This window comes from Myxocyprinus asiaticus, chromosome 17 (genome assembly GCF_019703515.2).
Source record: "Myxocyprinus asiaticus isolate MX2 ecotype Aquarium Trade chromosome 17, UBuf_Myxa_2, whole genome shotgun sequence".
Lineage (NCBI taxonomy): Eukaryota > Metazoa > Chordata > Actinopteri > Cypriniformes > Catostomidae > Myxocyprinus > Myxocyprinus asiaticus.
In genome coordinates this window covers 20,056,349-20,078,731 of record NC_059360.1, presented here as the reverse complement: position 1 = coordinate 20,078,731, position 22,383 = coordinate 20,056,349, and the positions used below count along the sequence as shown (strand labels likewise).

Genomic DNA, 22,383 nt, shown 5'->3' with positions numbered 1-22,383 from the left:
TAAAGGTCATTCTTGTCTTCCTGTCAAAAACTATACCCTCATTAAACTGCCATGTTACCACCGAAGCAAATGCCAAAGTGGCATACAGCAAATCTCCATACAGGTTTAATGGCAGTTCAGTCTATAAATGGTAACAAAAGAGAACGTATGTGAGAATAAGGAAGGTTCAATTTAGACCTTGAACTTTGTTTATTTGAAGGTTCTGAGAATGTAACTGCCCTTACGAAAATCTACGACAAATTTACCACTGATATTTTTCACATACAAATGAGTTTTGCAGCAAACTTAAGGCAGATTGTCCATTGTTGCCAAAGATTTGCCAGAGGTTGACAACTACTGGCGAAGAGCTGCAAACTTCTGGCAAACATTTGTGGTGATTCAAAAGCTAATTTGCATGTGAAAATAATGAGCGGCAAATTTGCTGCAAGTTTTCGACTAGTTTAGATTTTTTTGTGGGTGGCAAGCAGATTAACTATAAAAGTAAACTACTAAAGGTAAAACAATTATGAGCTCAAAAATAAGGATGGCCTGATTGATCGGATTTTTGAGACAGCAGACAGAACCATCACTTGCCATATTGGGCCAGTACATTCTCCTATATCTCATGTTTGTTGATCATATGTGGTTTTTTGCCTTGCAAATTGTGATATACTGAACATTTTTAATGCAAATTCTGTTCATTTAAATGTCACAAAGGTAATGTTCTCTAGCTGACTAACCAGACTGATCGCACTGTGAATTCAGCGACAGTAGGTCGAAAGGTTTGCTGCTGAAATCGGTCTGTGCTTACTGTAATTCAAAGCACTGCCCCCAGTGGCCGAAACTGGAAGTTTTGTTAAATGTATGGGCAAGTGAGCTCCAGTTTCTGGGAGAAATGTCCATGTTTTTAGTTGTAAATTATGTTATACAGTCAACAGGAATGCATATTTATTTTCAACTCTCACAACCGTCAACCGTCAGTGGAGTAAAAATGTCATTTTAGAGGGAACATGCAACCTCCAAATCATGCTCACCATTGTTTATGTGAACACGATTACTTCCTGGTTACCATGGGAACAGAACCTGTGTCTCGGAGGTCGCTCGCAAAATAAGCTCTCAGTAGTGCTAGAAGAATGTGATCATGCTTGAATTGATGCAAAAATTACTGATGGGGATGGCGAATGTCAGTAATTGGACTGAATGTAGTTGATGTCAGGGTACATGAACTTTCGAAAGCAACATGTCAATTTCCTGTGTGATCATGTTGGACTAACATAGATGAGGTTTTGTCAAAATTGTAAGAATGACTTGAAATAGTCTTTTTGATAATTTAACTGAAAATTATAAACAAATTAGTAAGGTTTTTTATCATATGTCTTTAAGTAAAGTGTGTTTAATAATTTATGGCTTTTTTAGTGTTACATTATAATTTCTTTTTTTTTTTTTTAAGAAAAAATACACGACATATAAAAATACATTGCTGAGTTTTTTTTTTATTGGTGGGACCAGTGAAAATGTTTGGCAGGGCAAGTAAAAATCTGAACTACTGGCCTAAAAAAAGATCTGTTGAGTCTTATGGCCAAAACATACTTCACACAAGCACACAAACTCAGATGCGAGCGCATGGCCAACGAGTGGTCCCTGTGTACATACATTATGTGTGCTCTTGCGTTGCTCTGGCGGTTACAAACCTCAGACCACAAGGGGGCAATAGATTTTTTTGGGCGTGACCAAGAAACCAGATGTGGTAGATGAGTCGATAGTTGAGGAGTGGGGAGAGACAAAGAGAAAAAACAAGTTTGCTTGAATGGACTGGGGACAAAAAGTTGTATATATTTTTTGAAAAGATTCAACTCAAATTGCTGCCCGAGTCCGCCATGACAGTTGTTGATTGAAAGAAGAAAATCTGCTCTAGCGCCCCTTGCGGCAATGCTGAGAATGCAGCTCGTACTTGCGTTGGGTTATGAATTGAGCACAACAAAGAGTGAAATCGAGCTTGTGTAGCAAGGTGCGTCTACGTTCACGTACTTGCGTAGAGTATGTTTGGGCCTTTACAATTGATAGTCAGAACTTTTATGGAAGACCAGTAATTTAAAGGTCAAAACTGACAAAAATTCCTAGCAATTAGTGTATAAAGCTAAAAATTTCAAGCATTCATGAGATTGTTGACAACATCTAATGTAGGGTCAAAGTGGAGCTCACATAAACGTGTAACTGTTCTCTCACTGTTTATCACATTTATCACCCAAAGGGATTAAGCACTTTTTTATTTTTGGCTCCCTCTTTATAAACTTTGGGATCCCAGAGGTGAAACATTCCCAGTGAGCAGGCAGGGGAAATTATCTTCAGCTCTCAGAAGTAAAGTGAGGACTGAAATCTACTACAGACTGCTTCTGTGATCATCCTTTACACTTCTTTCATCATAGGTTATTTTGATGTTCCATGAGTACAAGGCTACAATAATGATCTTGCATGAAATCATGGGTCAGTGTCTGCCCTCGACCCTGGCATGCGTCATTCATGATACCATCAATGTCTTTTCCAAAGAAATTTCCTTGAATGTCATGGACTAGATTAATAGTCAGCACTAACAAAGGGCTAGCACACTTGATCATCAAGCTGGCTCCTAAATGACTAAATACAATTCCAACCAGTTTTGCAGAGATGGGATGCTTCTGGTAAAAATAACTTGCTTTGCCATGGCCCTGGTGGGATATCCAGTTAAAAGACAACATCCCACCAGCTGATTCCATTTTAGTCAGGGGAGTCACTCCTACTGATTGTTCTTGCTGAAACCTGTTCTCTTCTGTCAAAGGCCTGTCATATTTACCGATATACAACAGAAGAGGTGTGAAAGATTACAAATGACAGACTGCCACTGAATTTCTCTTCAATCCTTTGTCACGTATATAACCATAAAGCTTGCCGAAATAAGAACAGAAGGACCGTGTGAAGCACAGTAGGAGTACAGTTCTAGCAGGATGAAGTTGGTCATTAGCTAGTCCAAGCTGTTTTAGGTGGTTTATAAACTGAGAAAACAGCTGGTGGAATCACAATTGACCTTGTAAACCATCTTGGTTAACCTGGTCTGGGCCAGATTGATCTCACTGTGAATTCAGCGATAGTAGTTTGAAAGTTCCTGGGACGAAACTGGTCTACGATTACTGAAATTCAAACCACTGCCCCCAATAACCGTAGCTGGAACGTATGGGCACATATTCAGTTTTTCTAGGAGAAATGTCCACAGAGTGGTGCCAAAAGAATGTCAACAGTCAACAGGAATGCACATTATATTAGGCATATGCCCTAACCCAACCCTAGGCCTAACCGTCAATGGAGTAAAAAAATTATTTTAGAGGGAAAATGCAACCTCCGAAATGCATTCATCATTGATTAATTGAACAAAATTACTTCCTGGTTTCCATGGATGCAAAAATATCTGATGGGAAATGTCACTTGTTAGTAACTCGGCCACATGGGTTTGATTTCAGGGTACCGGAACATTTGGTAGAAACATTGTCTAGGTTGGTAGACCACCTTAGCTAAATTGGTGGGGATCTGATATATCATAGCTGGAGCTAGTTATCCATATTCCAGTTTGAACTGGTTAACCAGCTAGGCCACCATAAGATGGTATGGCCTGTTTTTTTCCCACCAGTATAAGCTTAAACAATACAGTGCATCCGGAAAGTATTCACAGCGCTTCACTTTTTCCACATTTTGTTATGTTACAGCCTTATTCCAAAATGGATTAAATTCATTATTTTCCTCAATTCTACAAACAATACCCCATAATGACAACATGAAGTTTGTTTGAAATGTATTAAAAATAAAAAATGAAAAAAATCACACGTACATAAGTATTCACAGCCTTTGCTCAATACTTTGTTGAAGCACCTTTGGCACCAATTACAGCCTCAAGTCTTTTTGAATATGATGCTACAAGCTTGGCACACCTATTTTTGGGCAGTTTCTCCCATTCTTCTTTACAGGACCTCTCTAGCTCCATCAGGTTGGATGGGGAGCGTCAGTGCACAGCCATTTTCAGATCTCTCCAGAGATGTTCAATCGGGTTCAAGTCTGGGCTCTGGCTGGGCCACTCGAGGACATTCACAGAGTTGTCCCAGAGCCACTCCTTTGTTATCTTGGCTGTGTGCTTAGGGTCGTTGTCCTGTTGGAAGATGAACCTTCGCCCCAGTCTGAGGTCCAGAGCGCTCTGGAGCAGGTTTTCATCAAGGATGCCTCTGGACATTGCTGCATTCATCTTTCCCTCAATCCTAACTAGTCTCCCAGTTCCTGCCGCTGAAAAACATCCCCACAACATTATACTGCCACCTCCGTGCTTCACTGTAGGGATAGTATTGGCCAGGTGATGAGCGGTGCCTGGTTTCCTCCAGGCATGATGCTTGCCATTCAGGCCAAAGTGTTCAATCTTTGTTTCTCATGGTCTGAGAGTCCTTCAGGTGCCTTTTGGCAAACTCCAGGTGGGCTGTCATGTGCCTTTTACTGAGGAGTGGCTTCCGTCTGGCCACTCTACCATACAGGCCTGATTGGTGGAGTGCTGCAGAGATGGTTGTTCTTCTGGAAGGTTCTCCTCTCTCCACAGAGAAATGCTGGAGCTCTGTCAGAGTGACCATCAGGTTCTTGGTCACCTCCTTGACTAAGGCCCTTCTCCCCCGATCCCTCAGTTTGGCCGGGCGCCAGCTCAAGGAAGAGTCCTGGTGGTTCCAAACTTCTTCCATTTATGGATGATGGAGGCCACTGTGCTCATTGGGACCTTCAGTGCTGCAGAAATTTTTCTGTACCCTTCCCCAGATCTGTGCCTCGATACAATCCTGTCTCGGAGGTCTACAGACAATTCCTTGGACTTCATGGCTTGGTTTGTGCTCTGACATGCACTGTTAACTGTGGGACCTTATATAGACAGGTATGTGCCTTTCCAAATCATGTCCAATCAACTGAATTTACCACAGGTGGACTCCAATCAAGTTGTAGAAACATCTCAAGGATGATCAGTGGAAACAGGATGCACCTGAGCTCAATTTTGAGTGTCATGGCAAAGGCTGTGAATACTTATGTACATGTGATTTTTTTCATTTTTTTATTTTTAATAAATTAGCGAAGATTTCAAACAAACTTCTTTCACGTTGTCATTATGGGGTATTGTTTGTAGAATTTTGAGGAAAATAATGAATTTAATCCATTTTGGAATAAGGCTGTAACATAACAAAATGTGGAAAAAGTGAAGCGCTGTGAATACTTTCCGGATGCACTGTATGTCTAAAACATGGAAATGCTAATGACTTGTTATGAAAACAGCAGAATAAGTTCAGACAGCTTTAAGGAAGAATTTCTTAGCATTAGAAGAGCAAAGACACATTGATCAAAGTTACAGCAGTAAGGTCACCACCCACAATAATCAATTGAGAATAAGGAGAAGATTTTTTTTAATGAATGTTGGAAGTCTGTCCATTTACAGATGACAAATAGTGATCGACCGATGCATCGCAGAGCAGACTATATTCTGAATTTTTTTAATTATCGGCATCGATCGATACATTTTCCCATTTGGCCGATTAGTTTTTCAAGCCGCGACAGCACAAATAATCGCTTGCTTGCCTGCACGTGAAGAAGTAGTCTGAGACATCTAAATGACCAATGCCATCATGTTACCACAATAATAGACCAATCTCAATTGAACAGTCCAGCATATCAGAGTAAATACAGACTGACACGTATTAGCTCATCATGTTTAAAGTGCTATGATGTTTCATTCTCTCTCTCTCTTCTCAACAATCCTTTAACAGTTAACCGTCTTGACTAATGATAAAAAGGCAAATATCAGTAAACTTCTATCACAGGGGTCAGCAGCACTGGCACATGGAGGAGTAATTAATGGCACATCAGCAACGGCAAGAGAAGTGTAGACTATTTTATTTATATAAATTCCACACCTGCATTCCAATCTACATCTTGATGTAATCCTTCTTCATGATCATGCAGCATGTTTTCATGAGCTGAATGGGAGGCTAAACAAAAAGTTAAAATGTGACGAGACCGCAGTATACCCAACAGACTTGTGCAGCGCGTGCAAGCCAAGCTTCACTTTCGGTTAATCACGCAAGTAAACGCGCCTGCTTTGCTTCGGTTAGGCTGCGCGGATGAACACCTACATTCCATGTTTCAATTGTTTCTTTTTGCTTTCAGAACACGTGATGTATTAAGGAAAACACCATTATTAATCCTTGAGATTTCCAACCCAGCATACAGGTACACTGTCTTTAAACCATGATCACACTCAAAATTACATTAAAAGATTAAAAGAAAAAAATAAACCCACATCGTGTTTTATTAAAGAAGTCTATTAAAAATATAAATTAAACCTGGAAATAAAGTTTTAGGATTTTGCAGGTGCGATTCACCAAAAAGGGCTAAATAGTTGATTGGCTTGTGATGCGTGAATGGCTTGCACATGCAGCCGCAAGTTTCGTCACACTCCCATCCAGCTGATGAAAACACACTGCGTGATCATGAGGAAGGATTACATTAAGATGTAGACTGGAATGCAGGTCAGGTGCGAAAAACTTCTAAACTTCTGGAATGCAGGTCAGGTGCGAAAAACTTCTAAAAAAAAACTTATAAATAAAATAGTCTACTCCTCTCTCGGTGTTGCTTGCTTGCTAGTGATTACCCAGCTCTGCGTGATTTAGTAAAATATAGTATGGCATAATATAGGAAATATTTAAGATTCTACACAATTTCGTGATCAGTACACAAATAAGCAAATTTGTAACATTAACTGTTAACTCATTTTGTACAAAAGGACAGGGGGTTGTTGTCAGCACAGCCATTGACCAGGAAAATAAAAATTGGCACTCCATGTCAAAAAGGTTGCCGACCCCTGTTCTATCATATACCATCTGCATATATGCGGATAAATAGTTTTAAACAGATTTAATTCACAAATCTCATGCGTTTCACTCTCACTCTCTTTTCTCAACAGTCCTGTAACTATTAATTGTCCTGTCTAATTATACAAAGGCAAATATCAGTAAAACTTCTATCATATATCATCTGCAAATGTGGATATTTTGTGTTATCAGATTTCATTCACAAACCTCACAAAACTTGTGCAAATCCATTTTTCATCCTGTGGAGCACTCATATACAGTATTTCCTCTTAAGCGCATTTTATAATAGCCGGGATCAAAATGGTGTCCCTCTGACTCATGAATGTTGCGCGACAGTTAGTCCATGACACTCCAAGTAGGCGATCCGGGCTGAGAAGCTGAAAGCGGTTAGTAGATTGCTGCGCTTGCAGGATCCACACGAAAGCGATAAAACAACTTCAAAGTAAAAGCGCTTCACATGCGCTATAAGTAAATGTCATATTCACTGTCAAATTCCTTGTATGTGTAAGCACACTTGGCAGTAAACTCATTCTGATTCTGTGCACTGTATGTGAATTCGTTTGATTCGTTTTTTGTTTTTGTTTTTTTTGTGAGAAAATGCGATTGCTAAATGCACACATATAAAAACCCATATCGGTCGACCTCTAATGGCATGTGAAAAATATTTTAAAGTGTGATTGAAAGCATAACATTATCAGTAAGGATGAATATGATCAGGGCAGAATTAAAACAGTGAGAAATTTTTATCTCATCATGTGCATAGGGAAAGATTTGAATGAAAAACAAAGCCAGCAATCTCAGAATTGAACAGGCCAGTTGTTGACTGAAAATGAAGAGATCTGACACGCATGCTGAGAAGTACGTATTTCTACTGACACAATCAGAGACCAAGAGCCTGAGGTGATCTCTGAATGCAATATGTTGTCACACAAGATTCTGTTCCTCAAAGAACACAAAGAAGAAGAAAATAAAAATGTATTTACCGTAATACAAGAAAGTATGGGGGAAGGTATGAAAGTGAGACATTTAGCCAATAAAATGTATGGCATGAATGAATATGTCTGCTCAACATCAATAAATGGTCTTTTTGTCTGAAAGTATTCAGTGAACATTCAGCTATTTCTTTTCTTCGATGTACTTATGCATACTTTGAAAACACATTAGGAAGAGTACAATGGTCGTCTATAGGTAAAACTTCTGAATATGCTCTGAATCACAGAAGATGAGGACACCACATGCCCAAACTTGTCTCTTCACCTCTGGTGATATGCAAGTAGCAAACACACGTCATTGGAAAACACTGCATACACATTTACCCTGTTACTTGCTTTGTTTAACACAAAAAATTCCCTCACCTACCTTTTAGCCCTGCAGAAAGCAATACTGGTATTGGAAAATGATGCAATAATTCAAACAGTATTGCTCTACACAACAAATTTCAACAGGTACAGAACGTTCTGTATTATCAAACCCTTTAGCTGCACTGCTAAAAGTGCACTCCTAATTCTTATTATGGGTCATTGACAAATAAGGTTGTCCAAGGTGTAAAAATATTTTTCTATTTTAAAACACTTGTGTCAAGTTCTCAGAAATGTAATCTTTGTGTCCAATTTGGTTTCATACATTTTTGAAAAACCTTTATAGCACTTTCTACAAAACATTTAAAGCTTAAAAAATGTCATGTGGTGTAACCATCAAGTAAAAAGTATTATAATACTTTATTGCACCTTGAATACATGAGAGTATAAACAACTTCATCATTAATTTCCAAAAAAAAATTCAAACACAATTTTTATATAAATATTATTAATTTTTGAGTCAAAAATATCAAGTTTTCTCTGGGTTACACCACATGACTTAAAATGTGTCTTTTGAAAAAATTTCAAAATAAATATCAGATGTTTTTTAAAACTTCACGCTCAGTCTTGAGGGTCTAAAGGTTTCCGCTGTTGGGTTTTTATGGTCAACATTAACAACAAAATGGCTACCTATAAGTTGGTTACACCACGACTTTGATTTGGTGGATTTGTTTTTTCTTTCTCCCCTTTTCTCCCCAATTTTGGAATGCCCAGTTCCCAAAGCACTCTAAGTCCTCTTGGTGGCATAGTGACTCAATCTGGGTAGTGGAGGACAAATCTCAGTTGCCTCTGCATCTGAGACCATCAATCCGCACATCTTTTCACGTGGCTTGTTGAGCGCGTTACCGCAGAGATGTATCGCGTGTGGAGGCTTCACGCTATTCTCCGCAACACGCACTACTCACAACGCGCCCCACCGAGAGCGATAACCACATTATAGTGACCACGAGGAGGTTACCCCACGTGACTCTACCCTCCCTAGCAACTGGGCCAATTTGGTTGCTTAGGAGACCTGGCTGGAGTCACTCAGCACACCCTGGATTTGAACTCACAACCCCAGGGGTGATAGTCAGCGCCTTTACTTGCTGAGCTACACAGGCCCCCATGACAAAAGCGTTTTTAAACATGAATCATATTTTAAAACACAATTCTTTCACTGCTTATTTTTTAAAGAAATTACAATAAAAGATATTTCTGCATTAGTCGTGCCAAAATTTTTTCAGGAATTTTAGCTTTTAATAAGACTTTGACTAGTGTTTTCAAAAAACCGCCGTCTTTTCGCAGTGGAGAGAGAGCTCATGTACTCATCGTTGCCAGATGTTGTGCAGTACGGTACAAGTCACAAAAATGAGGCAAAGCTTTGCATGGAATTACATTTCTCACTGCCTGATGAGTTCACACCTTGCCATTAAAGCTAGGGTGTGTAATCCAGAGAGGCAAGCAGTTAGCAAGCTAGCTTTGAAAGCATAAAGCCCGCCCTCGCTTCAGAGGTGTCTCCAAAGCCACGCCTCCTCTATCACACATGAACACACACACACAGAGCAGAGTCTAAGCGCCAGGAGGAGATGTGTTGGTGGAATCGATCACAACGGTTGTTTCCTTTTACTGGTGGGTCAGGAGGAACATAAGGTAGCTGTGGTTCGCCTTCCATTCTTGCACTCGCTCTGCACAGCGTCAAGGAAACCACGCTGATGACGTGTGATTGTCTGCGCGAACAAGTTGCGTGGCGGTATGCAAATATAGATTGACAGACAGGAAGGTCATCCTATCATTACATTCGGACCGAATTCAATGATTGGTCGATCATTTTTTAGTCCTGTCCCTTCCACAGAAGATATATATATATATTTTTTACATTTAGACCACTTAAATTATTGATTGCTATCAGGATGTGAAGAGACTTTCAACCAGTATAACAAAAAAATTTTCTGGAAAAGATTGCACACCCTAGCTTTAAACTATTAACATACAAATGTCTCATTCTATCACCAACCACATGTGGCAATGCTTCATGTGACGGGGTTACTGTGAGCTGCCAGGTTAAGAGGGTACCAACTGTGAGGGCTGAAGGAATGAAAACATTATCGATAACACCAACACCTGCATTTTAAAACGCATCACACAGTATGAAAAGCTTGTTTAAAAAAAGGTCAACCATCACACACAACTCAAACACAGTTACCAGTTTTACTATAAGATCAAAAGTAAGCACGAAGAGATAACCCCACATGAAACTACTCAGGTAACAAAAATTCAACATGATAACACATGAACCCAGAATGTTGCTTCCGAATGTTCCAGAAGACTGACATCGGCCCCGTTATGCAGAGTTACTGACAAACGGCATCTCCCATCAGACATTTTTGCATCGGATCAAGCCTGTTTACCTTCTCCTGTGGTGAGACTGGAAGCCGCATGGGTCACCCGGTTTCTCGTCCCACGTTAAAACCAGGAATTAATCGTGTTTGCACAATCAGAGACCAGTGCGGTTTGGAGGTTCCATTTTCCTTCTAATATAAAATTTTTACTCTGACGGTTAGGTTTGGAGGAAGACTTAGTAAAATATACATTTCTCTTTACTGTATCACATCGCTAAAAACAACTCACTTTTGGCACCCCTCTGTGGGCATTGCACCCGCAAAACTGATGCTCTTCCAGAACACTTCCCGTTTCGGCCACAAGGCCGTTTCTGTTTCCAAATTCACTGTGAGAATAGTCTGAATAATTTGTGACCAGTAAATTTAGCAAAAATTGCATTTCTGTTCAGTTCACTAGTATGCACATTCTCTTGTCTAACTTGCATTTTACAAACCCTGATGTGTTTGCAGGTTTTCCACACTTTTTGGCCAATACATTTCCACGACTTTTCCATGGCATTTCCGTTGTGATCACTGAATAAGGATTTTTTACAATTTTGATTCTGTCCGCCTCGCTAATGAATCATTCAGAGTAGGACTGGGATGATTCGTCGACGTAATCGACGTCATCGATTACAGAAATACGTCGATTTGCATAACATGTGTCGGCGCATCGCAATGGAGTAATTAAAATGGCAGCGCCCGGTTTAAGTATGGATTCCCCCGAAGAACAAGCTGCAGCTAAAAAAAACTCGCCTACGGTCATCTAAAGCATGGGAGAATTTTAGCCAGAGACCCAACAATGTGGTGCTGTGTAAGCTATGCAAATTGGAAATGGCTTATCACAGCAGTACAACCGCCATGAACGAACACTTGAAGCGAAAGCATCCCAGAGCGCTTTGTCAAGACAGCAGCAAGGCAGCACCGTAAGTCCTGTTTACTTTTTGTCTCCACCCAAGCATGACATATTAGTATTACAACACGTGTTTCTGTTAGTAGTAGTAACTTTAAATTGATTTTCTAAATGTTTCCTCATCGCCCCCATGTTAAAAGTAATTTCTGCACTGCTGCTAACGTAGGGTGACCATACGTCCTCTTTTCCCGGACATGTCCTCTTTTTCAGACCTTAAAAAAGCGTCCGGCCAGGATTTCTAAATTTGCGAAAATGTCCGGGATTCGGCTTTAGTTGCATTATGATGTGCATCTGGTCTAATAATTCATTGTGTGCGTGCACATATTTGCATTGCTTTAACCCCTCTTTGTAAGTCCCGCCTTCTTGCACACCAATTGGTCAATTATAAGAGGCTTGCAGCAACTATTGGCCAAATTCCTGCCTGTCAATCTCTCCGCGAACACGCTGTTGTTTTCAGCATCAAACAGTTGCTTGACAGTAGCAGCAAATGACAGCTGAGTGGAAACAATGCCCAAACGAAAGTGCAAATTTACAGAAGATTTGCAAAAAAATTCCCATGCTTTCATCCAGGTCGAGATCCATGGGAAGCAGGATGTATGACATGTAAAGCTGGCACTTATGTGTCATTTGCTAATAAAGGTGCAAGTGATTTAGAAGCACACATTAGCTCTGCGAAGCATAAAGGATCAGTAAAAGATGAAAGTTCATCAGGTAAATTAAAGGACTACTTTTTGCGACCAGGTAAAATTGTTATCACATTGCTTCATTTTCCATGGCCATTCAAAATAATAGTAATAGTAAATGAAGGTACACTCATGGCATCAAATATTTTATTTTACTACATGGACATTCAAAAGAATGTTGGAAATTTTTATTGATTTTTATATATATTTATGTTATGCTAATAGAGTGTCTTTTTCACTGTATTAAAGTTTGCATTCATAGTAACACTGTTTTTTGTTGCAGAATAATGCCCTGCAGTGCACACTTTGATTTAATAGATGATTTATTTATTTATTATTATTGAATATTTAATAAAATATTGAAATATTAATGAGACAAGTTTTGTATATTTATTTTGGGTTAATTAATTGTTATATTAATCAAGTAATAATTATAAAAAATCTTTAGAATAATCGGCAAATTAGTGGTTAGGTTAATCGAATAATCGGAAAAATAATCGTTAGATTAATCGATAAAAAATAATCGTTAGGTGCAGCCCTAATTCAGAGCAATTTGTGAATTAACCTATTCACATTTAAGTTTACTCTACACAAAAGCAATACCTAGTACGGTTGTCGCGAATATATGGTTTCACTATTAACCGTGATTAAAAAATATCACAGTTAATTTAACCATTAGAATTTAGAATCTAAGGATGTAAAACATGCAGACAGACATCATTATAAAGGTAAACGTCCTACAAATGGGACAGGATGTTCTACTTGTCATACAACAACCAACTAGTAAGTTTTAATATTTGTAGCTTTTAAAGGGATAAATTGAGAGATGCAACTTCTCAGATTGTTAAGCATTCTTACAGCACACACTGCACTTGCGTGTAGTTAATATCAGTGTGGTAAACTTTGAGAAGTTGCATCTTAAATTCTCAATTATTTAATCGCCTGCTATAAGCTATGTTCCTGTTTTTATGCATAGTTCACAGGTTTATTTGTGAGGTGTTGTGGACAAATTAAAGACCGTATTTTTATGGAGTCTGTTGCAGATTCTTTATGGAGGGGTGATTGACAGACAATGGATTGATTTAATAAACTGTTGCAAAAGGAAAAACTTTCGGATTCTGTGAACTACAAGTTGCACACACGATAATCTTTCAGTTTTACACTTTTGAATCGATTCAAAGCACTCAGGGTACATTAAAAGTGCATAATTCTGCACCTGAAACGCGATGCTCTGCCCTATATCGGATTGTCTCTTTTTATATACAGTTGTGCTCAAAAGTTTGCATACCCTGGCAGAAATTGTGAAATTTTGGCATTGATTATGAAAATATGACTGATCATGCAAAATTTTCTGACTGTCTTTTATTTAAGGATAGTGATCATATGAAGCCATTTATTATCACATAGTTGTTTGGCTCCTTTTTAAATCATAATGATAACAGAAATCACCCAAATGGCCCTGATCAAAAGTTTACATACCCTTGAATGTTTGGCCTTGTTACAGACACACAAGGTGACACACAAAGGTTTAAATGGCAATTAAAGGTTAATTTCCCACACCTGTGGCTTTTTAAATTGCAATTAGTGTCTGTGTATAAATAGTCAATGAGTTTGTTAGCTCTCACGTGGATGCACTGAGCAGGCTAGATACTGAGCCATGGGGAACAGAAAAGAACTGTCAAAAGACCTGCGTAACAAAGTAATGGAATTTTATAAAGATGGAAAAGGATATAAAAAGATCTCCAAAGTCTTGAAAATACCAGTCAGTACTGTTCAATCACTTATTAAGAAGTGGAAAATTCAGGGATAGTTCAGGTAGACCAAGAAAGATTTCAGCCACAACTGCCAGAAGAATTATTCGGGATACGAAGAAAAACCCACAGGTAACCTCATGAGAAATACAGGCTGCTCTGGAAAAAGATGGTGTGGTTGTTTCAAGGAGCACAATACGACGATATTTGAACAAAATGAGCTGCATGGTCGAGTTGCCAGAAAAAAGCCTTTACTGCTCCAATGCCACAAAAAAGCCCGGTTACAATATGCCCGACAACAACTTGACACGCCTCACAGCTTCTGGCACACTGTAATTTGGAGTGACGAGACCAAAATAGAGCTTTATGGTCACAACCATAAGCGCTATGTTTGGAGAGGGGTCAACAAGGCCTATAGTGAAAAGAATACCATCCCCACTGTGAAGCATGGTGGTGGCTCACTGATGTTTTGGGGGTGTGTGAGCTCTAAAGGCATGGGGAATCTTGTGAAAATTGATGGCAAGATGAATGCAGCATGTTATCAGAAAATACTGGCAGACAATTTGCATTCTTCTGCACGAAAGCTGCGCATGGGACACTCTTGGACTTTCCAGCACGACAATGACCCTAAGCACAAGGCCAAGTTGACCCTCCAGTGGTTACAGCAGAAAAAGGTGAAGGTTCTGGAGTGGCCATCACAGTCTCCTGACCTTAATATCATAGAGCCACTCTGGGGAGATCTCAAACGTGCAGTTCATGCAAGACGACCAAAGACTTTGCATGACCTGGAGGCATTTTGCCAAGACGAATGGGCAGCTATACCACCTGCAAGAATTTGGGGCCTCATAGACAACTATTACAAAAGACTGCACGTTGTAATTGATGCTAAAGGGGGCAATACACAGTATTAAGTACTAAGGGTATGCACACTTTTGAACAGGGGTCATTTCATTTTTTTCTTTGTTGCCATGTTTTGTTTTATGATTGTGCCATTCTGTTATAACCTACAGTTGAATATGAATCCCATAAGAAATAAAAGAAATGTGTTTTGCCTGCTCACTCATGTTTTCTTTAAAAATGGTACATATATTACAAGTTCTCCAAGGGTATGCAAACTTTTGAGCACAACTGTACCTCCTATTTATTTGTTGTGTATTTATCAGTTTTCTTATTGTAGGGCTGAATTCATATATCTCTAAGAAACGCATCCATTGACACGTTCAGTTGTGATATGATTTGACTTTTTTACCTAAGTGCTGTTGCATAATAAGAAAATGTGCAAATAATTGTAAAAACAGTTAACCATGATTTTTTTCTCAGGCTGCAATCTAACCGTTAAAAAGTAACACCAAGGCATCCTTAATACCAAGTACATCCTGCTGACTTGATCTGAACTGAACCCAGCTGAGGTCACCTTCTGCCAGTGCCAGACATTCTCCTGCCAGCATTACAGAGCTTTACACTAACTGCTTTCTCATCCACAGCTGGTGAGCAGCAACAATGCAGCTTTTGATATCACTGATAGGAATGGTGACTGACTAATTGAGAAAGCATGGCATGTTATTAAGGCACAACATTTAGGTAATAGCCTACTCTAGTATTCCTGAAGTTTTTAAGGTAAAAACATTGCGTTGAGACATAATGGTAGCACAGATTCAAATCAAGAGGTATTCAGTGGTAATTGAAAAGGAATCTTTGGGTAAATAATATATGATTGGAAAAGTTGATTGTCATTGGTTGGTATGGCAATAAGTTCCTAAGATAAGCACAAACTCTGTTGTCATATTGCCTCTCATAATTAAATTGCAAAATGTCTCTCTTACTGTATTTCAAAATGCACACATTTCCAATTGTTGACCGCAACTACTTATGGCTCAACAGCTCTAAGTGCTCAGTAATGCATTAAGTGTATCAAATGTATGTGTGTGAGGGGGCTGAAAAAGTCAAACAAGGCCATATTATGGTTAAAGAATATATGCTTATCAGTCAAGTTTATCTATAGGTTAAAACACATTAGCAAAGCTAGCCAATGTCTTTATGGATTTCAAGTAAAAATTCAAGACAAAATTGTATTCTGTTTCCAGGTCATGAAGGTTACAGTACATTAAATGGGAGGACCAGGAACAATTATTAAATGTTCAATATGGCTAGGTCAGGCTATTTAGTGTTCCTTGTTGAAGTGCTAGGCTACAACTTATTGTTTTAACAACAAATGTTACTAACAATATAAATTTCAGTAAACGGCCTCCAATTCTGTTTTAACACATGCATATACAGGGTGGCCAAAAAAAATAAAAATTTTGATTGGTCATATCTTAAAAATGCATAGAGGCTTTTGCACATTTTTTTGGCGTATTTCTACAACTTTTTGTGAACAAAAAAATGTCACTGTGACGTCATCGTGAGCATCGTTAATATTATTAAATATATGATTACTTTCTCAATCTGGCAAGCTCTAATCGATTGGCTGACTTTACGCTACTTCCAGGAGTAAGGGTTCGCAAGGTTTTTTATCAGTCTGCCTGGAAATAAAAGTCGTGTTTACAAGGTATCAGGTTGATATAAGGTTCAGTTTTGAAGATAATCACTGCATTTGTCAAATTTACAAAGTTAGTGCCATTAGAGTTTTGTTGAAGACACATGTAGCCTCGTCAAGAGCAGAAGTGTACAGTATATTCCATTTTATTTCACAAAGTACTGAATTACTCAATTCTGATTGGTCATTCATGCCATCCAAGGATTTGATATTTCTAAATAATAACCTCACTCACATTTGGTGATATTTAACCCGTCATATGGGTATTGCGTCATCTTCCCTCATATCACCCTGCAATCTTTAGAAGTAAGCTAATAAAATAATTTAAACTCAAATTCATATTTCATGTCCATTTATTTATTAACAGTATTTGGCAAGTACTCGTGTAATAAGCAGAATAATGAGCAGTCAGATGGTCGTTTTCAAAATATAAACACCAATAGAACACTGACACAAACCGGAGGTGCAATTCAGCTGTTTCTGAAGACTCTGCAGTCTCTGTCTTCTTACAAAATAATGTAATTTCAACTCAAATCATTATTTCATACCCATTTAATTATTTGACAAGTAGCCATGTAATAAGCAGGATACTCTACAGTCAGCCAGTTATTATTGCAAAATAAACCACTTTAGGGTGATACAAGAATCCTCCGCTCCACGTCAGGGTCCTGACAACCCTGTCAAGGTTTACTTTGCGATAATGACCAGCTGAGTGTACATTATCCCTTACTTGTTTTCTGAGTTTAGTCTGTGAAATAGTCTCTACTTGATACTTTTGGATGGCCAGAATGATTCTGATCACAAAGTGATCACGACCCTGTTTTCTGTACAACTGTTCAAAGAGATTGTCCTGTCAGTCTTTTATTGAAGTACAATCTATTTCAAATAAACCTGCACATCAATGGCACATAAAAACAAAGCTAGTCACTTTACATGCCAGACAGACGGTCTCTTCCTGTCTAAGTATGCGGTTCTTGGCCACAATAAGCCACAATGTGGACCAGACCATATGGTATGCCATTTAGTCAAAAGTCTGGCCAAGCAAGACTACTTTTTAGTTTATTTTTGGACCATCCAAACCATCATTATCATATGACTTATCTTTCTAAAGGACGAACATTGAAAGTAATCTTTCAGAATATCTATTTATGGTGTGGAAAGACCAGTCACCGTCTTTCTGACTGTTATGAGTAAAACATTAATCTAATCTTTGTGTGTTTTACTGTTTCTCTGGTGAAATTACATAACCATATGCCACCGTATGCACAGACTATCATTATTATTGTCCAAAGATAGACTGACCCCCACCCTCTTCACATATTTTTGAAATATGAGAGCACACAACTGTCCTTCCTTCAAGGCTAAAATGCAGGGGTGGAAAGAGTACTGAAAAATCATACTCAAGTAGAAGTACTGTTACTTCCCAAAAAATGTAGTGTGAGTAGAGTAAAAGTAGCTGTCCTAAAAACTACTCAAGTAAGAGTAAAAGAGTATCTCATTTAAAAGTACTCATGAGTAGTGAGTATTGAGTACCAAGTTGCAAAACCTATGCCCCATTATAATGAACACTGTAAGCCCACTTTTAAAATACATCACTTATCTATGATAAACACTACATGAATCTGATTCCAAAAAATAAAAGGGAGACATGATAACAGAAATGAAAAGATTAAAAAGTTATTTTCAATACACTGATAAATTGTAATGTATGAAACAATTACATTAAAATCAGTTTATGTGTAGGGTCTAAATTTCCCTTAATGCTGACAGAGCATTATTGTGCATAAAACATGTTCAAACAATGCAAGGAATTCAAAAAAATGTTAAATAAGCAGGATCACTAGGCACGTCATGTCCTGTACAATAGAGGAGGTAGAGCAGGCATGGGAAATGTTGTTTGGTACAGGTGCTACATCACGCTTAAAAAGGAATAATTCACCTTAAAATGAAAATTCTCTCATAATTTACTCACCCTCATGCCATCCTGGATGTGTATGACTTTCTTTCTTCTGCAGAACTCAAATTAAGATTTTTAGAAGAATATCTCAGCTCTTTTGGTCCATACAATGAAAGTGAATTGGTGCTAAAATATTGAAGCTCCACAAATCACATAAATCAGTATAAAAGTAGTCTAATCCATGTGCCTCCAGTGGTTAAATCCATGTCTTCAGAAGCGATATGATAGATGTGGTGAGAAACAGATCAATATTTAATTCATTTTTTACTATTAATTCTCCTCCCTGTTCAGTCAATCTCCACTTTAACTTTCACTTTCTTCTTGTGTTTTTGGTGATTCACATTCTTCATGCATATCGCCACCTACTGGGCAGAGAGAAGAACTTCTAGCATAAATGGACTTAAATATTGATCTGTTTCTCACCCACACCTGTCATATCAATTCTGAAGTCATGAATTAAACCACTGGAGTTGTATGTATTACTTTTATGCTGCTTTTATGTGATTTTTGGAGCGTCAAAATTTTGGCACCCCTTCACTTACATTGAATGGAGCTACAGAGCTGAAATATTCTTCTAAAAATCTTAATTTGTGTTCTGAAGAAAGAAAGTCATAGACAGATGGCATGAGGGTGAGTAAATGATAAGAACATTTTAATTTTTGTGTGAATTATTTTTTTAAGTAACACATAGGGGGCCACATTGTCCTCCTTTTGAGATACAATGTTCAACATTGATTTAGTTCTTGTATCTTTTAAGCCAAGAAATAGTTGTGTTCTCATTCTCATGCATGATGCACAATTTTCTGAAGTTTGTGACTGGTGGAATATTCTGCTGAAGTATTGCTCTACAAATGTTGATACTTTTCTATTTTATAAAGGCTTCGCATAATTATAAATTATTTTATCTTCTCTACTTTCCTGATAATTTATTATACCAATTAACACACTCTCTACATCAGGGGTCAGTATTATTAAAAAAACTAACAATATTATTAAAAAATATTATTATTAGAAATGTTGCAGTTTTATTCTATTACATTAATACTTTTAAAGCTACTCAAGTTATTCAGCCAAAAGCAGAGAGTGGTTTTCTCGTTTCCTTGTTAATGTTGTTTGATTAATAGCCTTTATATGACATAGCCTACTAGACAGTGCCCAATTCGGTTACATGTACACTTCAAGTCCAACATTTTGATGCAAATACACTTTTTGTCCCACTGTTTAAGTTCACTTTAGACATAAACGACTATGTTTACATTAAATCCTCATCAAGACGGGCATTGGCGGAATTATAAAGTGTATTTGACCATTTAGGCGCAAACCCGCATTAGCGCACAAACATTAGCCGCCTGTCAATCAAACAGCACGCAGCTACTGAAGTCAATCTTTTATATTTCATCTAGTTCAACCAATCAGTGGTGCTCTTGCAAGCGTGATCGTTGTAATGAACACCCCTGTTCTAGATGTAGAACAAAGGCTAAATATAGAAAATTACTCAAATGTTTGATCGAGGACATGTCTCTTTTTTCCGATAAACATATACATCATTTTATTGCCCAGCCCTATTGATAACATTGCAATAATCTCTCACAGCAGCCAAATAATCTCAGCGATAGATAGTTAAATTACAGGCTACGTTATAGACACACAGAATCTAGTAAGCAGAAATATGAAATTTACCTCGATATGTTTCTTCAAATTAGGGGCAGGATTAATGCTGATATCTGGCTTGAGCAAGTTAAACTCACATGACACAGTCAAGCAATTGGCCTTTTTCACTGCGAAGAGCCCTTTCAGGTGCTGCTGTGATGTTCAGGTGTAAACTGTGCTTGAGGCATCCATAATAGTTGGCGCCAGATCTGCAGCTGCCATTCAAGTTTTTTACCTGTGATTTGATTTGATGGGAGTCACGAGACTCTCCCTAGCCAATCATGTTGATAGATAAAAATAAAATCAGGACAGGGAAGTAGTGAACACAGACGTTGGGAAAATAGCGCAGTAAAAGTACAGTTACAGCACTTAAAATGTACTCAAGTAAAAGTATACAATTTTAAAACGATTAAAAAAGTACAATTCTTGGGAAATGTAGTTAATTACAGTAACGTGAATATTTGTAATTCGTTACCCTGCTAAAATGCAGAAAGGGGCTTTACTATAGACCTCCTCCGTAATTGCATGTATCAGCCCTTCTTGTATATCTGAAAAGAGTATTATATTAATTAATTGTATCAAAAGACATCTCACCTACCTGGCCAAAACATTTAACTGTGTACAGTCTCTCTCCCATCCCATTAACACAGGTAGACTAAAATTTTTCCAAACTCTACATTTCAAAGATAAATACACCTCTCCCAGTGGACTGAACCTTCATACTATGCCATCTTAGTGAGAAGTTCGACCCAGTATGATTGATACTGTGAAAACAGTACCCAAGCATTATACTGATGAATGCGGTGTGTGGAATAAATAAAATAGGGCCTGTGACAAAAAACTGTAAACTGTGGCAGTAACTGTAGCAACATGTGTTGTTGTCAAACCATTGCAGCCCCAAGTTACTTGAGGGGACCAACAAGATTAAAAGGTTTCTCTTGAACTCTTGGGGATCTATTTTCGTGAGTGCGCAAACCGTCCGCAATGTCTTATCCAATTTTCGTGAGAGTGCTAATTCTAAGTGCAATTTTAGTGCCAGCGCACTATGGGCATAGGTGGGAGTGTTTGCGCTACTGTGGGTTTAGGCTCACAAACTGTGGGTGTATTGTATGTAAAGGAAGTGCCGCAAAGCGCAATTTGCTATTTTCCTAAGAATTTGGTCATTGCGCTAATACGCTTCAATACCACCTCTTAACTCAGCGCAAAGTCCAAATACAGTTCTTGCATTTGCAGTTTGGAGATTCCACCAGCAGGTGGTAATAAAAGTTCATGTCCAAATTCTGAAATTACAGAACTTCAAATAATGTCCTTGAGGATCACCGTTATGAAATTAGGAGATCTGTGTTACGTTTTCTAGAGGTCATGGTTTATTTTTTCAATTATTCTTAAGTCACTGCAAAAGGGGCCAGTGGAAGAAGGAGAGAGTAAAATGTTTGGATCTGGTATGATTTTTTTGACCACTTCGTTATTTGATTTTCATTTCGTTTGAAGTGTAATTTTGAATTTAGAAATATTTTTGGTTTAATTTTTTCATGTTTCAAAAAATGAATTTAATTTTTCAAAATCAATGTCGACCGGTAGAAGTGAAGTGCGTGCCGATACAATCACTATTAAAACTAGCCATGATTTGTGCGTCAGTAGATGAAAATGATTAATAATACTTATATTCTCTGTAATTTAACAGAGCCTACATCCATATCCTGAACCACATATTCCATGCATATAAAAGGAACGTGTCCCATTTAACAAGGATGCACAAAATAGTATAAATCTATATTTTTATTCTTCTAATTCAGTGCATACAGTCTATTTACACTACCAACTTCTTATGAATGTGCTGTCTTTGTTTATATCACTGGTGCTTGACAGGGAATGGACTGTATAATAGGATGGAGACATGCTGGAGAAGAACCTCCATTGACCCGATTAGCGCCTTGCGTGCGCAATTTCGCCAAACCCACTTGTGCCTATAGCACATGCTTGCATGAAAATACCAATACTTGATGGCCATGCCCACTGACTTTGCACGTATGAGTCAAGACATTGCACTGCGCTTAGTGCTTTCGCTTTCGTAGCTGTCAAACCTACATTCACTGAGCACTTTATTAGGTACACTATACTCCCAATAAGGTGCCCGACGTGGTCTTCTGCTGTTGTAGCCCATCTGCCTCAAGGTTTGACATATTATGCATTCTGAGATGCTATTCTGCTAACTACAATTGCACAGAGTTGTTATCTGAGTTACCGTAGCCTTTCTGTCAGCTTGAACCAGTCTGGCCATTCTCTGT

At 38.3% G+C, this 22,383-nt stretch overlaps 1 protein-coding gene across 7 annotated transcripts in view; it reads right to left on the bottom strand.

The window, feature by feature from the left end:
- rnf144aa (ring finger protein 144aa) overlaps nucleotides 1-22,383 on the bottom strand; it is a 67,766-nt gene that overhangs the window by 43,754 nt on the left and 1,629 nt on the right. The window lies entirely within an intron of this gene.